This window comes from Cyanistes caeruleus, chromosome 1 (genome assembly GCF_971803275.1).
Source record: "Cyanistes caeruleus chromosome 1, bCyaCae1.hap1.1, whole genome shotgun sequence".
Lineage (NCBI taxonomy): Eukaryota > Metazoa > Chordata > Aves > Passeriformes > Paridae > Cyanistes > Cyanistes caeruleus.
The window spans coordinates 137,059,526-137,085,562 of NC_141701.1; the positions used below are offsets into that span (position 1 = coordinate 137,059,526).

General features: G+C 42.1%; 1 protein-coding gene and 1 long non-coding RNA gene across 8 annotated transcripts in view; one reads left to right on the plus strand and one right to left on the minus strand.

Annotated features, from left to right (window-relative positions):
- Positions 1 to 211, minus strand: part of MPP7 (MAGUK p55 scaffold protein 7) — a 148,604-nt gene extending 148,393 nt beyond the window's left edge. For 3 of the 6 annotated variants that reach the window (XM_086861930.1, XM_086861891.1, XM_086861922.1), the window contains exon 1: positions 53 to 211. The gene's annotated coding sequence lies outside the window, so the exon portion shown is untranslated. The remainder of the gene's footprint in view (positions 1 to 52) is intronic. The other 3 variants (XM_086861961.1, XM_086861942.1, XM_086861884.1) reach the window with 2 other exon arrangements.
- Positions 212 to 313: 102 nt separating this feature from the next.
- LOC111924107 (uncharacterized) lies at positions 314 to 24,275 on the plus strand. 2 transcript variants are annotated; one of them, XR_015279048.1, is made up of 6 exons: positions 314 to 460; positions 1,675 to 1,784; positions 2,032 to 2,107; positions 9,040 to 9,177; positions 11,978 to 12,057; positions 22,030 to 24,275. It is a non-coding gene; the product is annotated as an uncharacterized LOC111924107 (long non-coding RNA). The 2 variants fall into 2 exon arrangements; XR_015279047.1 differs by lacking the exon at positions 22,030 to 24,275 and adding an exon at positions 12,191 to 14,680.
- Positions 24,276 to 26,037: the final 1,762 nt, after the last annotated feature.

The window sequence follows — 26,037 nt, forward strand, 5'->3', positions numbered from 1 at the left end:
CCCGCCGCCACTCTCGCCAGCTCGCGGACCCCGGCGGGGCCGAGGCTCGTACCTGTGGCCCGGCCTGACGCGCGGGCGCGGCTCAGCTCGGTCTACTCGCGGCTCCTCTCGCCTCGGCTCCGCATCGCCGCCGCCGAGCTGGGCCGGGCCGGGCGCGCCGCGCACCGCCCACAGGGGCGGGGCCCGAGGAGCCCAACGGCCGCGCGCCCACGGCCCGCCCGCTCTCAGGGCCCGCGCGCCATTGGCTGGCGGCGGGAGGGGCCGTGCGGAGCCGGGCCGCCATTGGCCCGCGGCGGAGGCGGGGCCCGCCCGCGGGGGGCGCGTGACGCCGTGTGGCGGGGCTGGGCCGCGGGTCCCGCGCCGGGAGCCCGCGTGGATGAGATACTCTCGCTCACGGATGAGTCCAAATCATTCAGGGATGAGCATCCCTCACCTAGGGATGAGCCCCACTCATTCATGGGTGAGCCCCCCTCATTCATGGATGAGCCCCTCTCACCCAGGGATGAGCCCCCCTCACTCACGGATGAGCCCCCCTCAGGGATGAGCCCCATTCAGGGATGAGCCCCCTCACGGCGCACCGAGCGCGGGCCGCAAGACGCCCGCGGGTCCGCCAACGGGGCTGCCAAAAATTGATTACGGCTCCTCAGGAAAGCGAATGCAGAGCTCTTTACACAGTTACCATTTGTGCTGTTAAGTTTCTTCCTATTTTTGTTTATTTATTATGCCAATGTATTTCAAGTCTTTGAGTTGGAGCACCTTTGTATGCACATATTTTCCTCTCTAGAAATTCGTTAAAACTGCTGGATATATGAACTCGCATCTTGTTTGGACCTTTTTAGCAGTAGAACCCTCAGACCTTGCAGGCAGAGGTTGCAGATCATCGGTCAGAGCTGTGTGCAGGGGAACAGCAGTGATCTGCAGCAGCTGTTTGTCCAAGCGCAGAAAGCAGCAGTGGCAAAGCTAATTAATTCATTTGTCAGCTCCGTGCCTTCTGTTTAGTGCACATGCTAGCAGTGAACCACATTATTTCACAGCAATCCAACTATTTTGTGGTAATGCGACGATGTTCTTCAAATGTTTATTAAAAATATCCTTAAAAGGTTCGGTGGAAAAAGAATACTTCGGTTTGCTTCTCCTACTGGGTTTTGTTTCCTCTTGTTCTGTTTCACTCTGAATCCCCAGTGTTAAACCAGACGCGATCCCTGAGGTCCCTGAGGTCCGTGTGCCCCTGATGTGGGACCTCCCGGCGCTGCGGGGCCGGGGGACACCGCGTTGCTCCAGGTAGGAGCCAGGGGGACGAGCAGGACAAGTAAGGCTATTGGTATGTTCTTGAGAGATGGACAGGGCTTGACAGCTGGCAAGCTGGATGGCTTCTCCAAAAGAAGAGGCTGCAGTCCTACCTGTGTGTTAATGACAAGACTTTACTCGTTCAGTGAATCTATTTTTATTGGGTTTGCTTTTAAAATAATAAAATATGCTAAGGATTCTTTCTTTTCCAAGCAGAGGAATATACTGGTATTATAAACATGTGTGTTTGCAGCAGCAGTGCTGTCCAACTTCCACACAACTCAGTATTTAGTGCACTGGAGTGCCAGCCTGCAGAAGTGCTCCCTAGTCTACAGCATGCTGTAATGATGCTAGTTCCTGGCTAATCTGCAAAATATGTCATTACAGGTGGTTTTGGACAGCTGTAATTCTCCTGCACTGAGAGGGGCCTTTCAGCATTGTCTTCAATCAGCATTTTGAATGAAGCGCTTAATTGTGGCAAAAATTCATTGCAATACGTAAGCAGTTCCAGAGGACTAGTTTGTTACAGTTTCCTCTCATGTCTTGTATTACTAGACATATGGTTCTGTAGTGTATAATGCAACTACTCACATTCAGCTTCATTTGACATTTGTTCCTATTCAGTTTAAAATTGCAGTATTCAGAACACTACATGATTACAGGATTTCATTATGTTGTCAATCATTTTTTGTTTAGATGAGCAAATCATTAACAATTACTTCCCTTTTATCCATATCTTCAAAGACAGGACATGGTCCTTCCTTTTGTGATCCATCAGCAGCTGAAGCGTTCCTGAAAGGAAACCTGTTGAACATACATGGTTAGATTTTGAATAAGTTATTCTCAAATCTAGTAGAGTAATTACAGTGCCTAGAAAAGCTAGACACATCAAATGTAGCTCAGTTCCTGGATGAATACATATTTTTTGTGGGATTTGAGATCCCATTTTAAATATTCATCTCACTGTCCTTTTAAAGAAATGTTTTACAAGATTAAACAAATGCCAAGCTAATAATTTCCTTCTTGTTATGCCGAGTGCCACCCAAGTACTTTTTAATATCTTAAGACTTAACCTCATTTGGAAAACTAATAAAAAAATTAATAGTTCTGAGTTCTGATACTTTATATGCAGACTTTTAGTTGCAGTCCGGCTGTTAGAGAAATTTAAATTCCCCAGGATGAAAGTGCTGACACTAAGCAACAAAACTCCACAACACAGCTTCCAGCAGAAAGATGAATTGCCATTGTGCCCATCCATGTATTGTCCTTCCTTTCCTACTGTAGAGTTTGGCAAGAGTTAGTTGAGCCCTCTATTGGTTTTGAAAAAGGGCGTATTCTCCACAAATCCAAAGCAAAGTAGCTCCTGTAAGCTGAACATTCACTAATAGCAAATGTAATGAAACTAAGGAGACAATGAAGAACTTTCCACAGGTCAGTGCTTTTTCCAAATCCAGGGGCTTTTCTTCATCTTCAAAGAACTTTTTTTTGGCATGACTTTGGTTAGGAACTCTGAAAATCATAAAGATGGTTTTCAGATGGTTCAGATGCTGGTTAAGCATCTGAAAATCATTAAATCAGTCCAAACCTGAAAGTCTAAGAACCAGACTAGAAAGAAATGTTTTGGGAGGTAAATTTAGGTTAGTTAGATGACCTGCTTGTTTTTATTTCTTCCCAGAGTTTTTTCTGGTGGAAAATGACAGAAAGAAATGAGACACTCAAGAAGTTGTTGAGACACACTGATCCCCAAAACACTTTAGATATTTTGATGTCTGGGGTATTTTCTTCTGCCTTGCTGACATGGCTGGAAATCTGCAAAGGCAAAGTCCTACATCTCTGTCAGGGGGATGCAACAGTAGAATAACATCTCAGGTGGTACCATGTCTGCATATCACTGTACACATTCCATCCACAGAATCATCCTGGTTGCCTCTAAAGATTTAGCCCATCACAAGGTGTTGGCATCTCTCTTTGCAGTTGCTAGGTTGTTGTTATAAGGCAGTTAAAAACATATTAAATACTTTCCTAAAATTATTTTTCCATGCAGGCAATTGCTGTATTTGGCACAAAGATATTATACAATCATTAATGGGAAGTGAAACTGAGCCAGTTTCTCTTCAAAGTGTGGCCAGCCCTACAGGACAACTTCAGAACTCCTGCTTCTACTATGTTTAGTTGTGTGTGTTTAGAAACTGCTCTGGTGTTATTCACCTCCTGACACTGACACTTTTGCTGTGCATAGCTGAGATTCTTGCATAATTTAACAGACCCATCTCAGGTGTCTCCCACTCTGTTCCCAGCGTTCAAGCTGTGTTCTCTGGATTGTGGCACACAGTTTGTGGTACATTACATTTACTGAAGAGTTTACCAGACTTGCTTATTTAGAAAAAATTCTAGAAAACAGCTTTGGTGGGTTTTTTTTTCAATCACATCTATTTGATTTGCTCCAAAAATACTTAGGACAGCTGTCTCCAGCCAAGTTTATTTCCTTGATTTTTCCCTGATATGAGTATGTAAATAATATCCTATTTTTCATCTCAAATTCCAACACTGTTGGTGAAAGTGAAATAAATAGTCATAGACATCTTTTTTTCTGTTGCATTTTAAATACTTGGGGTTTTTTTTTGTGTTACTGTTTTATCTTCATAGTATTCCAGCAGATAGGCTTGTGGATAGCACAAAGGACTGGCTGAGTGGAACTGGAACCAGCAAAATATCTGTTTCAGTCATTGCAAACTGAGGATACTGGAAAATATAATGTTTCAGTCATTACAAATCAAGGATACTGGAAAATATGTTAAAATGGTTTCATTTATTAAAGGCATATTTAGTTTGTTTTCTCACTTTTTCCTATTATAATTGCAAAACCTTCTGAAGTTTTTCTGTTCAGCAGTACTCTGAAGTATTGCTATCTAGGCGTAGTAAATGAATCATGCAAATTATTTTATTGAAAGAACACGCACATTCATGTGTACACGTTATTTGCCTGGTCTTCCTATTACAGATGCAACTTGTAGTAATATCCTAGTTTGTTAAAGCAAAAAAACTGCTCTAGAGGTTACAGATTTCTGACTGATAGAGTAGGAATCTGTCATGCTTGTGTAGGGCATGTGGAGCTTGAATACAGTAGTATGAATATTAATAGATATATATATATTATATATAGAAATATAATTTGTATTCAATAATAGATCTTGAAATATGTTGAACATTATTTTTTTGTTGGTTTAGGTTGAGAATTTTTTCTAGCTTCTCATAAGGTAATTTTACTTTCTTCTTTCATTATATTTATAAAAGTCTAAATACATAATTTTTTTTCCCTTCACCTTGTAAAATTTTTCTGTCTATAGCATTAGTCATGGAATGCTAGGTTGGAAGGGACCTGAAGGATTATCTGGTCCAACCTTTCTTGGCAAAAGCATCATCCAGACCAGATGGCCCAGCACCCTGCCCAGACTAATCTTAAACGTGTCCAAAGTTGGGAAATCTACCCCTTTTTCTGGAGATTACTCCAGTGGTTGGTTGTTCTTGTAAAAATATTACTCTTGTGTCCAATCGGAATCTGTGCAGATGTAACTTGTACTTAATACCCTTTGTCTTTTCCATGTGTCTCATTTTAAAAATTGACTCTTCATCTTCTTCGTAGCCACCCTTTGAATACTAGAACCATTACCTCCATCAGGTCTCTCTTAAGCCTTCTTATCTCAAGGCTGAGCAAACCCAGTCATCTCAGCCTTTCCTAAAGTGGCAGGCTTTGAGCCCTGGGATCATCTTTGTGGCCCTTCTCTGGACCCTCTCCAGCTGCCCACCTATTTTTTGTGTAGCAGGGACAAAAACTGAATTCACTATTCCAGGTGTAGTCTGGCAAGTGCTGAGTAGAATGGGATAATAACAACTTTATCTCTGCTGGTGATGCCTCTGTTGATTCAGCCCAGGATCCTGTTGGCTTCTTTGCTGCAGTGGCAGACTGTGCATTCATATTTAACCACTTGTCCACCTGAGCCAGGTTCCTTCCTACAGAGCTTCTCCCCAGCAGCCAGTAGATCCCAACCTGTTCTGCACTCATGGATTATACTTTCCCAGGTGCAAGACTTTACACTTGTCCTTCTTCACAAGGTTCTTGGTAGCTCACTCTTCCAGCCTATTCAGGTCTTCCTGCAGGTTGGCTCTTCATCCCGAAGTGTCCAGTCTCCCACTCAGTTTAGGGAAGCAAAATTCATCAGGGTGCACTATCATCCAGATTGCTTTTGAAGATATTAAACAATGCTGGGCCCAATATTGATCCCTGGGAGGCCCCACCTGTGGCAGGTTGCCAGTTTGAAAAGGAGCTGTTTGTCACCCTGCTCTGGGTGCAGTCTCTCAGCCAGCTCCCCACTCACCATGTGGACCCTCGTCGAGACCATAACACCTCGGTTCTCTAGGAGGAGCCTGACGGAAACTGTATTGAGAGCCTTGGAGAAAGGCACGTAGATAATGTCTACTACTCATCCCACATCAACTGAACAGGTTACGTTGTTGTAGTAGGTGATCAGGTTCATCAAACATGGTTTACCCTTAGTGAACCCATGCTGGCTTTTCCTAACTACATGATTCATCTGATAGCCCCAGGATTCGTTACATAATTTTCCCAGAAACTGAAGTAAGACTGATGGCCTATAATTTCCTGGAGCTTCCTTTAAGCCTTTCATATAAATGGGTGTAACATTAGTCTTCTGGGTTGCACCTAGTCTCCACAACTTCTCAAAGCTTGTGGAGAGTGGCCTCATAAAAACATGAACCAACTCCTTATGCCCTTGGGTGGATATTGTCAGGCTCCATTGATTTGTAGGGATCAAGTTCCTGTAGAGTTCATCCACCAGCTCTTCATTCACTGATGGTGGGTCTGTGTTCACATCAATCTGGATTTTTGTTCCCAAGGCCTAGGGCCCAATAGAGCTGGTAAAGAGAGGTGAAGAAAGCCTTGAACCTTTGAAGTATTATTGGTGACTAATACACCTCTCCTGTTTAACTCTGGGCCAGTATTTCCCTTCTGCTTCTGCTTGTTGATTACACACCTGAAGAACACTTCCTTGTGGTTTTTGACATCTCTGGCCCATTTCAGCTCAAGCTTTTGCTTTTCTGATTGTATCTCTGCATGCCCTGGTAGTTCTCAATGAGTACTCATTCATTTTTCTGTCTCTGGTACAGGTCTCTTTTAGTTTTAAGCAGACACACAAGCTCTGAATTAAGCCAAGTGGGTCTTTTGCTCCACCTACTTTCCTTGCCTTTAAAGGGGATGAATATTTTGTGCTTCCAGGAGAGCATTCTTGAAAAATTCCCCGTGCTCACTAACTCCTTTATCCTCCATGGAATCTCTCCCACCTGAGCTCTGAGTGAGTTATGATCTTCAATGATCTCTATGATCTCTTTGTCTAAGTACTAACCTTCAGTGTACTCAGCCATTACTCAGTGTTTTTCTGTGGGACTGCCTTTAGGATTTCTAGTATATGGTAATTTCTCCTCGAGATCCAGCTATCATAGAGGTACACACATCTTCAGATTTGACCTTTTTATTCTGCATGCTTGGTGAGCTTACCGTGGATGTTTTTGTTGTGCATAAGCTGTTTTGAATGTTTGTGCAATTTTGATAAATAACCAAGCTCAATTTTGTCCCTACTCCATATATGTCTTGTTCTTCTTGCTCAATGTTAAAGTTTTCCTTACTGCAAACCATGCTGAAATCCTTTCTGCCATTCATACCACCAAGTTCTCACTTATGAAGTAGAAACTAAATGAAGTGATTGAGCAGAAATACAACAATTTGTCTCATAACAATTTACCTGTCAGGTTTACACTTCAAATTTTGTTTTACTTTGAATCTTTTCCTGGATGTCTTCCTCAGGGACTTATTTCCAAACCATACTAGATAAGCTTTTCTCTTATATATATATATATAAACTTGACCAATCATGAGGCTACTGTCCAATTTGCTGAGCTTTGCAAAACATCCATTGATGCTTCTCCATCCAGCTTGAGAAGTTCTGTCAGAGCCTTCTTCAACTTGGAGTCTCCCTGCTCTGAAAAGTTACATTTATCAGGTTATTATATTAATTGTTAACGCTATTTCAGGTTTAATGGTCGCTGGTTTTCAATTCACAAAATTCAATAGATTTTTGTGTAATTCCTCATTGCATGATCAGTGCCTGGTCATCCCTTGTTTTTCTTACTAGAATTTTACATGCTTTATCAGTCCTAGTTTGCAGTTAAAATACTTCCATTATTGGCATCCAGAAACCAAACTTCTCCTCAGAGTTTTGCTGCCATCTCCTGATCCCTAGCACACCTACTGGTATCTTATGTAATATTGTTTAAGGGTTTGGATTTGCTCAACTAAGCCACCTACCACCACCAAACTGCACTGTACCAAAAGCAGTCATGTCCTTCATACTTCCTTAATGTTAATATTATATTTTAAAATGGTATTAGGAGAGGAGAAAATATGCAGTAGTTTACAATACTTCAAAACTAGGGTATATTTATGAGTTAAATGCTGATGCAAAAGTTTCTTACAAAACAACTTCAGGATTTGTGGAGGAGTTGTGAAAGAATTAAAGACACAATGAATGCAAAGTTTAGAATGTATCATCCCTAATTAAGCTTCCACTTTACTTTGCTGAACTCCTGGGAGGGTGAACTGTTTGCATCACAAGATACTTAAAATGTCACTGCTTTCTTTATCTTTCCTGGCAGTTACAGAAAAATACTATTATTAATGAATTTGGATGTGGCTGCAAGCCAAGAATGTGCTGTTTCATGAGTGTGATCCTGCATTTGCAGGATTTTAGTCTTCCCCTCACAGACTGAAGAAAAGTCAGATGCTAAGAGATCAAAGTCAGAAGCTGGGGAATGAGACCTACTGTGTTTTTGAATGGCAGGCAGAAGAAGCATGAAGAAAATAGAATATAGTCAGATAAACAGTTATCATTTCATTTTAATTTGTTTTCTGATTGCCTGATCTCATTTGCCTACATTTTCTCCACAAAGCCCTGTCTAATCCTCCCCAGTGCTAAGGCAAGGAGCAGTTTGCTGCTCCATTCCCTTTGGGCTGTGCATGGAACTGAACAGAAAACAGATCTCCCTTTAGTAAATACTAAATTATCATCATGTACAGCTGATGTACTGACCTGAACTTTTAGGCAATGCATTAGAAAAGAGGCCACTGCTCAGGTACAGACATGATACCAAGACTAACAGTAATTATACAACTGCAGTCCCACAAAAGCACATTAACCAATAAAGATATGGGAGCCAGATGCAATTTTTCATAAATTGGCATATACTTGTGGCATGTTTTGAGTTTTAAATTCTCTCATGGAGTAACTGATGCTGAGTGCTTCTGGCAAACAGCCTATCCCAGAGGGAAAGAGGGTTGCTGTGGAGCTAACTTCGCCCTCTCAGTTCACAGATCTTGCTATGTGGCTGCAAACAGGGGAATATCAGAACAGGAGTCACAGTGCCTGAGAATTGTGTCACCCGCACTTGTGCATTTACTGGGTAGTAGAATTTTCTAGACTGAAAAATGAGTACCTATTACTGATAAGTAATGTAAGATGAAAGATGCTCATTATCTATCTAGCTGTTAGCAGTCATTATTAAGCATACTTGTTCTCTATCAGATAGTTAAACTACTCTTTATTAGGCTTGTGTGACAAAAACAGAGCCGTGTACTCCAGATACCAGGAAAGACACCAGAATTTAATATAAATTTTCCTCCAGGACCCAGCAAGATCTACACCTTTCTCTTGCACCTAAAAACGTATGGAAAACCTACCCTTAATATCAGGATTGCACCCAGCTATACTGTTCGTAGTCTTAACCAAAGTGCCTCAACAACATAAGATTTGAAGCTTCTTGGTAAGTGCCAGATACTTAACGTCTATGCTCATTCATTGTCTCTGGATGACTCAAGCACAGGCAAATTCCTTGCAGGCAATAGTGAGATTGGTCTCAGATTTACCTCTTCCTAAGCAGAAGTGGAGATGCTTTCAGTTCAGGCTGCAGCAAAGCTCACATCCAGAAAGAAGTGGGCCTTCTAGATAAATCCAGTGGCAAACCATTCTTCCTTCCTGGGAGAAGCAGTCGTTGCTTCTCAGCTTTCCTAGAACTCCACTCTATGCTTGGGCACAAGCTCCTGCCCGTGAAAGGCGATTTAGACCCAACAGGACCATAAGCCGCTCAGGATCAGCAGAAATAGGGACCATGAGTCTGACCAGAGCTGGTGAATGCCACCCTCCTCTGTGCTCACACTCCTCTCTGCCTGCTCTGGAATAGGCTGAATTGGGAGCTGTACTCTTTCTGCAAGTAGAAGTGCTTTCTGAATCTGACCGAGAGAAAGGCAAGTGGCTGCAGCTTAGAGCTGTCACTTTGTCTGAGAGTGGTGGTCTTTTCAAGTCAACATTTTTACCTCCCTAGGCTGGATAACAGATTGTGGCTCTTTGGTTTCTATTTTTTCTTATCTCATCTAGAGTGAATTGTAAGCAGGCTGTCTGTGCTTGCTGCCTGCCAGCACAAGCCAGCCAATCTAGTGCAAAATCTCATTATAAGTCTTTTATTTTCAACTCACTTAAACTGTAGTACTGTCCAGGTCTGCCAGAAATGCTGCCCTGTCTCTATAGGGGATTGGTCTTTCCTGCCTGTCTTTCCTCAATACCTTTATCCCCATTCTGCTCCTTTTTTTTTGGTGTATGTATGTGCACATATAAGGGAGAGATGGGAGGAGGGAACAGCTCCTAAGAGACAAACATGCATTTCTCTCCCTAAGCTGAAAACCTATTTAAATCTGCTTGATGGGAATCAGCCCTTCAGCTGCTTCCCAACACATGCACAAGGTAGGGTGAACAGCTCTGCCGAGTTTTTAAAGAGCCCATGCAGCCTGTTACACAGGGTTTGACATTTCCAGTATAGGACACAGCTTTCAGCTGCTTGTGCTAGGCTACCCTGATTCACACTGGGAAAGCTGATACTGGTTGTCTGCATCACGTGGGTATTTTACTTGTCTGGGGAAAATACCAACCAAAGGGTTTAGTAATTTCTGAAATTAAATTTAGGAAGGGTATATTGGTTTTCAATAGAAAAAAAATGCACTTTTAATGGAGAAAGTTTGTTTTGAAATTGAGCAAAGAAGGCCTTTGTCAGATGCTTTTTTATGCCCCAAAGAAAATCTAATCTCATTTGCCCACATTTTAGGATATTTCAAATCTCAAAGTTTATGGAGAGACTTGCTACTGCTTAAGGGTTAAGATTGTCCCAGAGCAAGCTTTTGACTCTCACAGTTACAGTCCTGTTTGTGCATCATTCCCACAGTTCAAATAAGGCTCTCCATCCCCTCTCAGCTCCTGGCCTGGACATGCACTCTCCATACAAAGCCACTATACATGGTGCAACCCAAGATTACACGATGGAGACAGAATTTCCCAATAATGCTGCCACATGATGAGCTGGAGCCAAGCAGCGAATGGAGAGCAGGGACACTTTCCTGCACTTTCAGTGACCTCTGTTGGCATCTAGGCAATGTGAAGGAAGAAACTGCCTGATTCAGAGGCAAGCAGTGCAAGAGAGATCTGAGGCCTTCTTGTGGAGAACCAGCAGGCTGAACTGGAAGTAGGAGCATGTGGGATGAAAATTGGTACTTGCAGAGAGGGCAAAAATTCGGGATTGGCAGGACAGGAATACTGTTTTGAAGCCATTAGAGAAAATGGCAATTAGCAGAGACTGAAGATCCAGAAGAATACTAGAGCTGTAGGCTGAAGAGGTGAATGCGAGATGGGGGGAAAATCTGCTCAAAAAACTGAGACACAAGAAAAGAAAACTGATAGAGAAGTTGGTTTGAAAAGAGGAGTTTTGAGAATGCAGTCCCAGGAAAGACACTGACCCTAGAAACCAGGGTTGTTGGCAAGTGGACAGAGCAAGCAGTCCCAGATGAGAGAGAGCCAAGACAAAGAGTCTTGAGGGAGTTCAGAATACCTGGGCAAGGAGATGTGGAATAAAGGCTTGGCTTGGAGTTCGAATACAAAGGCTTGTTTTTAATGAGCGTTGAGGAACAAAACAAAAAAGGCAACAGTTGCAACAAAACAAAGAATAGCCAAATTATCATCTTGTCAAAGACCTGTAAATGTACACTCTGAGAAGACAAGAGGGAGCCCAGGACATGAGCGCTGCCTTGTTTGGACACAGGATTGTGTCACAGGACACCCTTGCACTACTTGCATGCTGAACTGGCCACTGCCAGAGGGCACCATGCTATGCCCACTCAACTGGCTCTAGCAGGGATGTGGGAGCCCACGGTGGGTAGGTTTGCTGACTGTGGCTACTTCTGGAAGCAACACTGTTGCAGGCAGGCCAAGTAAGAATGTCACTTGCTATGTGTGCATCTTTTCCAGGGTGGACCCTCTAGATCTTTTAATGTGATTTTTACTTGCTCTCCGCTTGCCACCACTTGATGGTTAGGCTGTTGGCTGCATTCTGACTCCAGACAATAGGAGCAGAGATTCTGGTGATGTCAAGTAACAATATGGCTTTTAATGATTTTAATCTATCAATCATATTAATTATTGCAAGATAAAAATGGTGAAATCTGCTGTAGATTAAATGTATTCTAGTATTCATCAAATTAATAGTAGATGTTTTTTGTACTTAGCACTGCTTTCTTAAATAGGTCCTTGTACTTCTTTTGGAAATAGTTCCTGATCTTCCTCCTCTGATCAAGGTGTATGGGCATAACTGTGAGTGTTCAAGGTGGGCTGATCTTCTTTCTTACTTGGGGTTGTGTTTAACAAAAACTCCAGCTATCTTGTGGTGTGCAGAAGGTTGTAATGCCACACATTACAACAGGTCCATGCATGGTGCTGGTCTTAATTTCTCTCTGCAGCAACATGTCATTGTTTGGATGGAGCCAATCTAAGTCACTTAAGATCAACCAAGTTCCATCAGCATTTAAGAGTCTATATGGCATTTTCTAGGTGATGACCAGATATGTTTAATAAGGCTGGTGTTAACACAGACCACTGTAGGAATCACTCTTTGGAGCTCTGGGTGTGACACAGCCCACTGAAAATGTTTACCACAGAATAACACTTCAGTTGCCATTGATACTCTTTGAGAAAGGATGATGGAAGGCTTCATCCATGGGGTGATGTAACCTTGATAAGATGGTACCAGGGGTTACTCTGAGCTGAAATCAGATACCTTTCCTTTCTTTCATTCTTTTGACAGTCCTTTTTAACATAGGGATTGGAATGGCATTGATGTTTTGTTCCCGCTGGAAATCTGATAAAATGTCCCTCTTGAGACCTTACCAGGCCATGCTGTGGATGGCACCTGTCCTGTCAGGAGGGCTGGCTCCAGACTTTGGTGGCTGCAGCTCAGGAGAGCACTGGGCAGTGCTGTTGAAGTGACACCTTTGTTGTCACTAGCTTTTTACCATATCGTGGGCATCCAGCCCTGCAGCATCAAATGGGTGTGGAGATGAACAAACATGGATAACACTTCTTTTCCAGTTTCTGTAGCACTTACAGCACTACATTATAAAGCCTACATACTAAGCTAGATTAAAAATATCCGCTAATTTCAGTTTGTGAGTTTTACAATCTCTTTCCTGGTAATACTTAATGCTACATATCACTTTGTATGTTCAAAGCACAGTTTCTGCATCCTCAGCTATAGTTATCTTCAGCATGTCTACAAATCAAATCCTAGGTTATCAAGTCAGCACCCGAAACAAAAGATAGGAAACTAAGGAGTAGCACAATAAGAACTCCTCTGCTGAAACCTTCTAGCAGAAGCAGACTCCATTACCCCAGTGACAGAGTTCTGCTACCATAATTGTAAAGCAATTCTATTTCTTCATGCCTGTGTCATCATTCACCATTCATTTGCCATCTTCTGCAAGAATGGGAACAAGGGTCTGGCAGATAACATACTTTTGGTTCAGAAATTGTTTCATACCCACACCAGACCCAAAAAATAAATATGCAATGTTGTAAGCAAAAACTATGCTAAAAGTTAGAATTACAAAATTAGCTTTGTCAAGTTTTAGTGTTTGGTTGTGCAATATTAGTACTATTGGAATGTATTTTTTTCTGAATACAGATCCATTTATGTGTTCTACCTGTTTGGCAGCTCACAGTTTTTCTCCTCACAGCAGGTGCTGAATAAAAATTATAGGAGACAAGAAAAACAGGGAAGTTACTTTGGACTAGTCCATGCAGGCAGCTGGAACAATACCACTTCACTGCCATTTAGAATAAGAAAGGCCAACAGAAAGGGTTCAAAGACATTTTTGCAGACAAACTTCTGTAAGCAATTATGTTCAGATAAGCATAGGCCTACACATATGCTGTTCTATAAGAAACATGATAGCCCCTCTGTAAAAGGCTTCTGCACCAAAAAATATGATTTGGTTTTATAAAAAATATCTGAAAAGTAGACAAAGTAAGTGACTGACTTTTCTTCAATTTGATGATCCATGTGTAGTTCTGGAAATACCATAGCTAATCTTGCAGCAAATAATGTGGTAGGTTCTACCACTGAACAGGCCAGAGAGAAAGAGAGGTGTGACTGACTGGTTCCAGGTTGTTTATGCTGTACATGTGTCAGCACTTTGTGTACAGTCTGTGTCACTGTGTGCAGGTGGCCTTTAGTATATGCTGTGTAAGGTACTACCTTGGGGAGTTTCAGCTTTTTGCCCACTGATCGAGTAGGAGCTTAGAACCACTCTGAAGCACTCTCCAAACACAGCATCAGAACTGCAGTGCTACTAAATACACAAATAAAATGCTAAAATATTGAGGGAAAACTTGTGGGCCAAGTCTGTTGCTTACTAAACCTGTTTGTCTTTCTAGACACCAGCAAAAGGTGATGAAAAGGACTCTTCTATTATAAAAAAACCAACCCAGCCTGTTTGTGATATGTAATATTATTTCCCTTCAAAATCAGGTTGGCAATGTCTCTTTAATGTGCAGCACTATGAACTTAAAAGAAATCTCATTATCAGCCTTCCTAGCCTTAAGCACTTCATCAAGTATTCCATGACTGCTGGCTCGCAGATGCTGCAGTTAAGGTGCTGGGTGGTGGGGTTTTGTTTGTGTTCCCTTAGGGCTTTTTCTTGTTTTTGTATGTGGCTATAAATATCTTACTCTTGAGAAAAGACATGAAAGTACTTACATAGACATTAATTAGACACCATATGATTTTTTTTCTCAAATTCTGGAGTCACAAAGCATAACTTTTAATTACCCATTTTTGTTTGGGGAATAGTAGTTTCTTCTTCAGGCATATATCAAGATGATCAGAAACATGTATAATTTCTTCTCCAGGATTCTTGATTTCCCCTGGCCAACTTTTAATAAATAAGAAAACATTAATGCCTGAATCAGAGTAATGCACCCCTGAGTAAAAGTTCCAGTTCTTCTGTTGTGGGTCTCAGTATAGTGCATCTGTTGTGTAATGTTCATAAAGATACTTGAGATAGAGATCAAAAATGAGTATAGTTCATTTTAATTGATTCCTTAATATCTGAATTAAAGACAGAAAATTTAATTCCAATATAGTCCTATACAACCAGCTAGGTAAGTAATTTCTAAAATATTTTAAAATCTTTTCCTGCCCCAAAATAGTTGGTAAATGAAACCATATCACTGAGTTTAGACTACATCCAGAGAATATTACATGCTCATGCTGTATATCCAGGTACGAAGGAGAAGACTCCTTTTTGAAAAATCCAAGCATGTGAGTTTAGGCTGACTGGTGTGGTATTTTGGGGAGGTAGCTTTCATTGCAGTAGAAGCTCGTAATGATCCACTGGTGTCAGAAACAGCTAAAAACTGCTGAGACGGCTTTCAGACAGATGATCCATTGAAGCCATGATTCACTGTTTGCAGTACTTCAGACTTCAAAACTACTTCTTGCAGTTCTGCTCCCATCAGCAAGCAGGAAACAAATGCAGGGTACAGGACTGCGTGTAAGGACTGCACTCCACAGCTGCAGAACCTCCACTGTGCTGAAGCTTTTGAAATAGCTGTGCAGAGGAGGAGGATTTTGCAGAGACATCTGAAGGTATCCTAATAACTTTTAGCTTTTGATGTGCTTGGGTTAACCCAATTCAGATTCTCAGTACATACAAAATATTAGGAGAGCTTTTAATGTTTAGTTTCTTTTCTTCTCTTTTTCTTTTCTTCTGTTTGGTTTTTGTTTTTTTATCTTTCTGCTTAGTTTCCAAAGAATCAAGGCTTAGATGTCTGTGTCTACCAATAATTATTTGATTTGTTACCAAGTTTGAATTAAAATTGACTCAGGTTTCAAATATATTTGAATTTACTCAGAGGTGAGTTCAATTTTGTGAAAACAGGCACAAAATTGTGAAGAGAAGAAAGAAATCAAAATTGGTGACCTCACACTGAAACACTACAAGAGCTCAGCTCTTATTAGGTGTCAGGGAGTCTGTTTAGGGGAGAGAGCAATGTCTGTCAGCACCCAAACCATTATAAAAGCTTCCATCAAAATTCTGTATGGATAAAAAATGGGGGAATTGCAGTACAGATACTTGGTGTAGAGAGTGTAGTTGTACCATTGCTATTTCTTTGTCCAGTGTGAAAGCAGGGATGAGCCATTACATTTGACTTGTGCTCTCTTTTCTTTCCACTTTGTGCCGTCTCAATGTCCCCCAAGCTTCATCTCAGAAATTTAATTCCTGTCTTCCAACTAACACAAGAGAAGTTTATGAATTCAGATTTGAATTTTGTGTATTTGCCATCCAAACCAGCATTTCAACTACCCCCTGCCTGCTCTGCCAAATACATACTGCAAAAAAGCTGTCCTGTGGTCATCTATTTTAATTTGATATTTGCTATTTTAATTTGATTGCAGATGTTCCTGCACTCCCTTAAGGCTGGCTGTCTCTTTCACACTTGGCTTTCATTTGCTTTTCCAGCCTGTATCCATATCAGGAAGACATTTGCCTGAATTAGTGGCACACCCATCCTATGACCATAAATTGGCATTCTCACTAGTTCTTAAATTAAAAGTTCTTTGTTTCTCATAAATATACTAAGCCTGCTTTTATAAGCTTTACATTTTTATAGAAATATAACTCTGGATTGTGATGAATAGCTTTTGGGGTCCTCAGCACGTAATGATCTGGCTGTCATAAAACCTGAAAGAAGAGTATTTATAGCAATATTTTGAAGTTAGAAATTATTACTATTAACAATCCCAGATGAGTAAAGAATATGGTTTAATCTGAAGGACCACTGTGTCTTGGCAGTGAATGTCATACAAATGACTCAATTTTAAGCTGCTTTAGTGATCAGAGAATAAACTGCTGGGGTCAGAGAGAGAACTGGTGGTCACTCAGTGCCCACTCAGTTTTCCCTCTTTCTAATTTTGCAAATGATGTGAGAGCAGATCTAGAATGATGGAGAGGTATGATGAATACATGGATGATTGTGGAAGTGCTGGCCACTCTAGTCACAGATGTCTGTCTTTGGGAAAGGCCAACATTCAAAGCCATATTAAAGGCATCTCAGTGAGTGTTTGAATTTACAAGGCATTAAGGGACAGTATGTCCCACCTGTGAAGAAAGAGCAAGAGCACCACTGACCAAGTGGCTGTTTTCAGGTGCAGGGTCATATTTTTATAGAAGTAAAGAGCCAGCCACCCATTTTCCAATTTATTTATTTTTTTAACATGGCTTGTTGAAAGTCCAACTCTTCCATGACTGAAACTGAGCTTGAGCCATGCTTTCTGCAACTCTCAAAACTGTTATTTTAAAAGCTCTGTCAGTACTCCTGTCAGATCTTGTCAGCTGATCCCTGTCAGCAAAGAAAACTATCTTATCCTATGGCACATGTGTTGGTCATTGACTGTGCGTACAGTGACCACAGGCCCTCTGATCACTTTCTTCCATCCAGCATCTCTTTTGCTACATTCCTGTCTTGCACCAGCTGTGCTATATCACCATCTTTCACTTCTCATTCCAGCCTTCTTCCCTTGCCCCATGCTCTCTGTCCAGACACCTCTCCCTCTCCAGCCTGTTCCTTCCTTGGGTGATTATTTCTTCTGGATTTCCCCAAAGCAGCCACAGGGTCCAAAGTAGTAAATGAGAACCTTGCTGAAGGAAACCACCTAAATCAGCTCCACATTAGCACAGAATCACTGAAGGCAGGATCTTTGAAACACCAAGTTATGAAACTCTATCAAGACCAAACTGATCTTACTAAAGCTCATAATTCATCCAGGGTGAGTTGGATATCCAGGGTGGCTAAAGCACTCCTGCCAAATTTCATGCTTTTTCTCCCAAGTATGGGACCTTCGGGACCGTCTAAAGATGAGGTTGCCATTCTTTTTAATGCGAGAGAAACTTGTACTTGTTGAAGAGCAAAAGCATTTTGGCTGACATTTTTATATACAGTCTGAGACAATTCTTGATACAAGCACACATGCATCACACGTATCCAGCCTTAGGCAGACACCTGCCTTGGAAAATGTGAGCCCTGGTGGCTGAGGACTGACAATGGCATCAGCAATGGAAAATGTGGTGTAATAGCAGGAACTATCTGGCAGCATTTAACAGGTGAGTTTTCCCAATGCCACCCTAAATTATCCCTCCACTGCAAAACTTTTAAAAGATTTAATGAAGTTATTTGTTCTTTGCAGGAACTTTCCTCTTTAAAACCTTTGGCGTGCTCTTGTTGATATAAAATAACGATTTACGGAAATAGAGGAAGCTGAAATCCCACCCATCCTTTTCTCTCCTGGTTTATTTATTTTCCATGTGAGATTAATGAGTTTCCTGCAACAGGGCTAGATCCGCTCACACATTGTGCAGATAAGTTAATATTTATTTCCTTTTCCAAAGGTGAGCAGACACCTTTGTGTTCCCTGGTTTTCAGAAGCAGACAGTATGTCAAACAACACTTAAATCAACCATCCTTAATTATAAAATGCCAGCTTTACATTGCTGGCTGGAGTTAGACTGGTAAATCAGGGTAAGCTGTACTGCTGGATACTAACATAGAAGATTATTTTAACTGGCTTAATTTTTTTTACCAGTAGATACTTTGGAAAGAGCACATCTACCTATTTAAGGAATTTTCTTTAGTTTAGTGCCTGTCTGGTGTCAGGCTCCACCGCTGTGTACAGTGAAGCTCACAGAAGCTGGTTTCCTATGGATTTCTCTCCCACATCCCCTTACCCTCCCAGTTCCTTCCTGCAGTCCAGTGCCATTGCTCCTTTCTACGTCATCTCCAGGTGCCTGGGGATCCCCTCCGGCAGACTGGAGGCATCCTGGTGCAGCTACCCTCGATGGAGCCCCCTCTCCAGTGGGTGCTGTTCCCTTTGTCCAGCTGGGGAGGCCAGGCATTCATCTCTCCTGGACACAGCTGCCAGGTTTCACTTTCGGACTTTCTCTGTCACATGCCAGGAAGTGGACAAGTGGCAGGAGGAAGGCTGGGGAGACGTGATGGGCAGATGGTGTGAGCTCCCGGGTTAAAAGGAGCTCCTTATTGCCAGGGTGTTATGTGAAAGAGATGAGAAATACTGTGTGTGACTTGGTTCAAGAGACAAAAGATATTTGTACTGTTATTTAATTTCTTCTCTCGGGGTCAGCTTCAGTGTGCCACTTACAGCTCCTTCCTCTCTCTCTCAAGTCACTCTTAATAGCCAAGGAGAAAAATAACCATTTTCTTCATGTATGATTCTAAATTTTCTATTTTAAAAGGTAAGCTGGACAAGTAATATGAAAAAGTTACTCAGGGGCTGTCTTAGGCCCCTGAGTTTCTAACTCCCTGCTGCTGGAAGTGTGAATCGGGGCAGTGCAGCAGCAGCTGGTGGAGCTGTGCCAGGGTAAATGAGGGGAACTATTCCAACCATGTGTGCAAACTCCACCAGAGATTTACTCACCTTCTGAAACCAAAGAGCTGAAACTTCATTCCAGTTTCACTTATCTGCCAAGGCTGAAGTTCAGTAATTCATATTTTTACATTAATAAATAAAGAAACAGCTATACCAGAGCAGGGAAGGCTTTGATTAAGCATTTTATAGCAAGTAAAAGGAAAACATTGAATCTTGTGCTCAGGACCTGGCAGCTACAGGAAGCAGGAATGCCCTGGTTCAAACATGTTTGTATTAAAAAAAAAAAAGAAAAAAAAAGGAAAAAAAATACCTAGGGAGTTTCTTTCCTATGATTTTACAGGCAGTACAATACAATAAGCCTGGCATTTCAATAAAGTGACTGTCATAGATGCAGCCTTCATTGTGTTCCCACTGCCACAGATAAAGAATAAGAGAGCCTCTGACTCACAGCATCAGAGGAACATGTCCCTAATCTGACACCCCAGTCTCAGTCAGAATGAATTTTTCAAGACATGTGCTAACTGCAATTGAGAATTTCAGAGCAGGTAATAGGCAGGCAGTGTTACTACTGCATTACCTGTAAAGCTTGTACTTCAGAAGCCAGTGCTTGAAAAGCAGACCCGCTGTTCTGAGCAGTATGAGGACTTTTATTTAATGTTGCATTAAATACCCTCACAGAGAGCATTCTGCACATTCCAAGGGTTCCCTGGATCTCAATCCTTCCACTCCACTAGAGGTAGTGGCAGTTCTGGAGCTCACACTTTGCACCCCGCTGAAAAGGGGCCTCTTCCCTCAGTAACAGGCAGGAGGAAATCACAACAGGACAACTCATTTCCCATTTGCTGTTTTTAAAAGAAAATAAAGCATAAATGAGTGCAGAAGTTCAAAGAGAGGACTGTAAAGTCTTTCAGAATTACCCTGAGGTTCCCAGGAAGAATAAGGTTTGACGGGGCTCATAGTTTTATGAAGTCAGGCAGACACTAAGATGAAAGTCTGTTGTGCCTCCTTTTCTCTTTTCCATACGCATCAGTAGCACATGAAAGAGAACGAATGGAGTGGCTCAAGAATGTTGCTGCCACCGAGGTACAGGTTGGGAGAGGATTTCTCATTGACAGAAAGTCTTTTTTTGCAAGAAATACACCATCCAAATTCCAGAGATACAACAGTGCTCCATAAAGGAGGTTTTACCTATTTCCACCGTAACAAGATGTTTAGAGTTTTCCTCCTTAATTATGGTTTTTTTGAGATAAGTTCTCAGGCATTTTATTTTTAAGATTTGAGAGTGGCAAATGAAGATTGATGTGACCTAGAAAATCTATTTGCTCATTTTACATCTGGTCTCAGCCTTTGTTTTTAGTAACCTGAAAATTTTCATTAACTGTTCTTGAAATGGTAACAGTGGGCTGTGAGCAGAGCCCACAAGCAACAGGAGGGGGATGCAGTCTGTGAAAAATGAACTCAGGTCAGGAATGGGTGAACTTTGGTTGCTGAAGATTTTATATTCTTATGGGACTAGTCCCCATACGCCTTTTGTTTTGAGATTACACTGCTACCTCAGTGACTACCAGATCTCTTTTGCTTTGGGATTACATTTAGCTAAATTCCTAATTTATGGACTACAGAATGGCTCCATTACATTTCCTCTCCTCCTAGCCACATCACTCTTGGACTTATCCTGACGTAGTTTCAGAAAGAGATGGACTTTGTTCCCTTCTCTCCTAATTTTGCAGCCTACTGACTTGCAGTCATTGGAACTGTTGACTTAATTTTTTTCAGTTGAGAAGGGAATTAAAATGGTGGCTTATTTCCAGAGCAAGAGCCCCAGCCTCTAGGCTGTTACACAAATCTGCATGGGTTGAAATGAAAGTTACCACAATTGCTGCTATGTTAGGTGAGAAGGAAGCATGGAGCTGCTCAATTTGGCACGGTGGCTGCATCTCTGGACAAGTATGGTAATTAACGTTTGGATACAAATGATGCTCAGGTGCCCATAAAGTCAGGCACATAAACAGGCTTTTTGTGATTGGTCTATTGGGCTGAGGCATTACAATTTCTCCCGGGGTTTGCTTCAAGCATTTTACAGCTTTTTCTTGGATCTCTCCCACTAAAGTTGTCCTGCCACCCAAGTAGTGAGCCTGAGAGTCCTCTCTGCCACTGCAAACAAGACTGAGTAGTTCAGGCCACAACTGTAACAACTTCCTGCAGTAGCATGCCAGTGCTCAGGGCTGGAAGCCTGCTCGGCCATGACCATCTGATGATAGTGGTACTGGTAGCTGCTCTTTCCACATTTCCAACTACCAGATTTGATGACTTGTCAGAAACAGGTGTCAATGTTCATTATCCCTGGAACAATCTCTAGGAAGAAGGACCAAGAGAGACTTTTTATCCCCGAAAGACAAAACTGAAGGTATATTATGGGATTAGAAAGTAATTGCAAAGGTAATAGCTCCACCTTGGTATAGGATTTCTATCCTATTAATCCAAAACTTCCTGAGGTCCTCTAAATGCTGGAGGCTAGGATCTCATGCTTTTGTGTACTTGATCTTTACAGACAAGCAGAAAAAGGAATTTTTCAAATTACAATTAGTGAGTTTCTTATCCTTTCTAGATCTGTGGCAATATATATCAAGGTTTATGCAAGGAATGTTTTATATTATGGTCAGTAGGCAAAATTATTCCTAAGAATATATGATGAGATTATTGTGGTGTGGAGACTGGCAGGTATATAGCTGGAAAACATTGGCAACGAAGTGCTAAAGCAGGACTTCAGTGCAAAATATGAAATTGATTTGGCATTCCCTGTGAACTTAGATTCCCCTAACTATGTTCTATACTTACTGTCATGGACTTATATCACAGGAACAAAAAAAAGAAAAAATAAAGTTAAGGAGGAAACAGTGGAAGTTGAAAGAATACTATAAATGCTCAGAAGTGACCAGAAGAGAAAAGAAGAAAAACCCTCTTCCTTTCAATTGGTGCTTCTTTAGAGATGCTGCTTTAGAAGTAAAATGCTTTTAACAGAAATTTGATAATTGCCAACATCCCTTGAAGGTCCTTTCCACTAGCTTCAAAGCCAAAAAGTAAATTAAAGACTCATATTTGTCAAGAGCTGATATTTATCTTGAGCTCGTTTGACATGATCAGGCTGGAGCTCCATCAAATGCTATTCCAGTGTGGCTACACACAAGCTGTGAGAGCTTTCATAACCAGCTAGGAAACATGGGCAGTCCTGACAAGTCACTGAAGCCAATTTTTGTTGTGTGCAGACCCTGCTTACCTGGAAAGAAGTAGGGCATGACAACATACCTGCCACTGGAAGACACATCCCCTTCTCTCTATCTATCAATTCCCAAATGGTCACACTCATCATCAAAACATTACTCATCAGAAGTTGGCCACATCCTCAAAACACCAAACTTCTCATTTGTGAAAAAGGAAATGAAATACTGGTGTAATTTACCTTTTTTTTAAAAAAAAAAGAAAGCAAAGGCCTACCCAAAGCAGGATCTAGCTGGAGTTTAGCTAGCTCTGGTGCCTGTCCTGCTAGATCCTTTCCCAGGTTCCGGTAGTGCTACACATTTTGCTCCGGGTGCAGTGTACAGTTGCAGGCTCTATACATCATTGAACACAATGTGCTGGGCAGCTTTTGCCAGCGGGGAGTGTGATTCACATGCTTAGAAGCAGAAAGAAATATTTCCTTCTCCTTACTACTGTAATAGATTTTCCTGATTTAGGCAACAAAGAAAAAATAAGCTCTGCAGATGATATGAGCAAACACTGACCGCTTCCTCTTTGAATTCCCATTGTCATTTTGCCCAAGTGCTGCTTTCTTGCTTCTGGTGGCAATCACACACTTACCTTAACCACTAGGTGAGTATCAGACAAGAAACCACCCACCTCAAGGGTCACATCTACACCAGCAGTGCTTCAGTTTATTCTGCAGTGGGACACAATGAGATATGACAGCACAAGAGATGAAGCCTTGGGTCCTGTGGCAGGGAATCTGTGTGCTACAGCTGGGAGGTATGGGAGCTGCCTGGGGTTGAAGCATGCACAGCCCCTTTCTGCTGAGCAGGTCACTCTGTTCAACCTCATACACCACACACCGCTGATCAACACATCAGAAGACCCATCCAGTTTTGCAGTAGAGATACAGCAGAGGTGGAAGTTTGTGTCTTAGCTGCAAACATCTGTAAAGGTGTTTCACATGTGTAAGATACAACTGGACATGTCAGTGAGAACAGGATGAGGATTAGGACTGCTTGCCAGTTGCCTTGGGAAAAAAATTTGTGTCTGTGTGTGCTACAGCGGGTCACATGCAATATGAAGGAAGAGCTTTCTGGCAAGTGAACATTAGTTTGCAATTTACAACTCCACAAAGGACAGCAGTGCTCAGTTTTGTGTGAACATCAGTCAAAGAAGCCACAGCACTAAGGGATCAAGGCTGGCACGAGAACATCTTGGAAGTCTCCCTTTCCCCTGGAGCTAGGCTGCCTGTAGGAAGAAAGCCTGAACCTACAAAAAGGCTGCTCTGCAAACCCTCAAGAGGCCTTGAGAGCAACCATGTGGAACCATGAACTCACTATCTTGGTAGCCAGAGGACAGATGCAGCAAGTCTAGAACATTCTGTGCAAGCTGGGACATGCATCTGAGTCCAGACAGACTGTTTCTGTGCAGTGGCCCTTCGCCCAAACTTCTGTCCTCTGGTGTGATCCCCCAAAGATGCTTGTAGCCAGATCTGGTGTAGGCTCCACCAATACAGTATTTCTGAACTGGCTCAGTATTCTGTTTACCTTCTGATGATCTACCCCTGCTCTTGCTGACTGGAACCTGTATGTTGTGTTCTTGTAGCCATTTTCACAGCCACTGCTATGGCTGATTATGAAGCTTCCCAGGGGAGGAAGAGGAAGGTGGTGATGGTTTCTGGGAGCAGCTCTGGGGACAGCTTGTTCTCTCTCCAATCCATGCAGGCTACTGCACTGCATCTCTGGCTTGTTGTTGATAAGGATTTGAGGGATGCCACACAGCTCCTTGAGGATGTCATTAAAGATGACTCTAAGCTAGCACAGCTGGTCTCTATTTGTTCAGTAGGAAAAATAACAAAAGAAGACAAGATATAACAGGTAGAGGAATCTCAAATGAAAAAAAGTCCTGGACCTGCAGAAAAAGACCATCCATTTAGCAAGACAAGATACTGCAGTCAGGCTGTCTGCAGGTTTAAAACCTGATTTGAATCCTACTTTTTCACTGTCATCAGTCAGCAGGAGGAACAAAACAGCTAGGGGCCAAAGCAAGGACCAGATTGTGAAAGTATTTTAGCTGTCTCCACATGCAGGCAGGAACCCATCAGGACTTTACAAGTTTCTGTGCAGTAGAAACCAATTTCACTGAGCTGCTGAACACCTTCAGGATTAGGCCATGAGTGATCCTAAAGCCATATGCAGTACTATAGGAACTAAGTTGTAAAAGATTAACATTTACAATGTGTGTTCCCTGATCCCAGAAACAGCAAGGAAAGTGTCAAATCAGGAAGGCCAGAGGAATCCCAGATGGCAAAGGAATCTGCAGGGTGCAGAGGGAAGTTGTGCTGCTCTGCCAAGCAGGAGCAGCTTGCTGCTCTGCCCTCATATGTACCTCAAACTCACCATTTGCTTATTATAAACACTGTTCAGTCAAATGTGTCATTCAGAAGAGAATAATTTGATCTACTTGCAGTAATGATTTGTCACTTGAGAGGTGTCAGAATTCCTCCCTGAATTCATGTTTTACCAGTCAATCAGTGACACTTCTGCCACAAGAATATTTGTCTTACTTCTTAACAGAACTTGTCACTGGCAAGTTACATCTTTAAGCCATCTTGTGTGTATTTTAACATTGTAAGTGAAAAAGTAGTCATTTACTTCACAGTGTTCACTTTGAATGACTTAAGCATCACAATAAAGGATTTACAAAAAACATGTGTTTTATTGCCCACAAAAACGGAATATTTTTCCCTGGGAGCAGGGGATGATGGACTGAGCGATGCTTTTGACAGCTGTATGTGCTGAATCGCTCTTCAGAGGAGCCAGGTCTATGCATCGACTCTAGAGGGAAGCAAAGCCAAACTGGCTTCCCAGTTAGCCTTTTCCCTTGGATCCCTGTGTTTGGGTGGGACGGATGCAGCCCTGCTGCACGCTCTGCCCTTCCACTGCCCGTTCTGTTTAAAGGTCGCAGGAATTCTGCCCTCCCAGGAGTGTCCTAAATTAAATTTCTTAGAGCATGATGGGGTGAAAATTCCAAAAGTGTAGATAGTCATAAGCATGAGCTGCAGCAAAGGCTGTTATGAAATGTTTCACGCTTATTTTCCCAAATCCAGGGCCGCCCCCTCCTGGCGGTCCGGGCGAGCTGCCCGGCCCGGGCCAAAGCGCACAAAGAGCGCCGGGGCATTTCTGCCTACCCGGGATGCACCGAACGCTGCCGAACCTCCATGGCTCCCCTTACAGACATACTGAGTTTTAGAATTAAAGGCCGGTGGAGGCAGAAACACGGCGCGAGTGACAAAATGAATTGTTTAATCTGCCTGCTTGGTAGCAGATAAACGGCAAATCAGATTTTATCTCTTCTTAGTGAAGTGGAAATTATGGGGATGAACAAACTCCTAAAAATAACAGAATAGCTAAAAGCTCTGCTTTCTCTAGAGCAAATGTAGCCCTTTGGGAAAGTGCAACGAACACCATCTGTGTTTCCAAAACTCCAAAGTTAATTTGTTGCAGACATCCCCGTATTTACTGAAAATGGACATATTTTGTGTGGCAGAACAACATCTTGCAGTGATGAAACATAACCCAAATACTCCCATCCAATTAACTCCAAAGGGGGATTTACCTG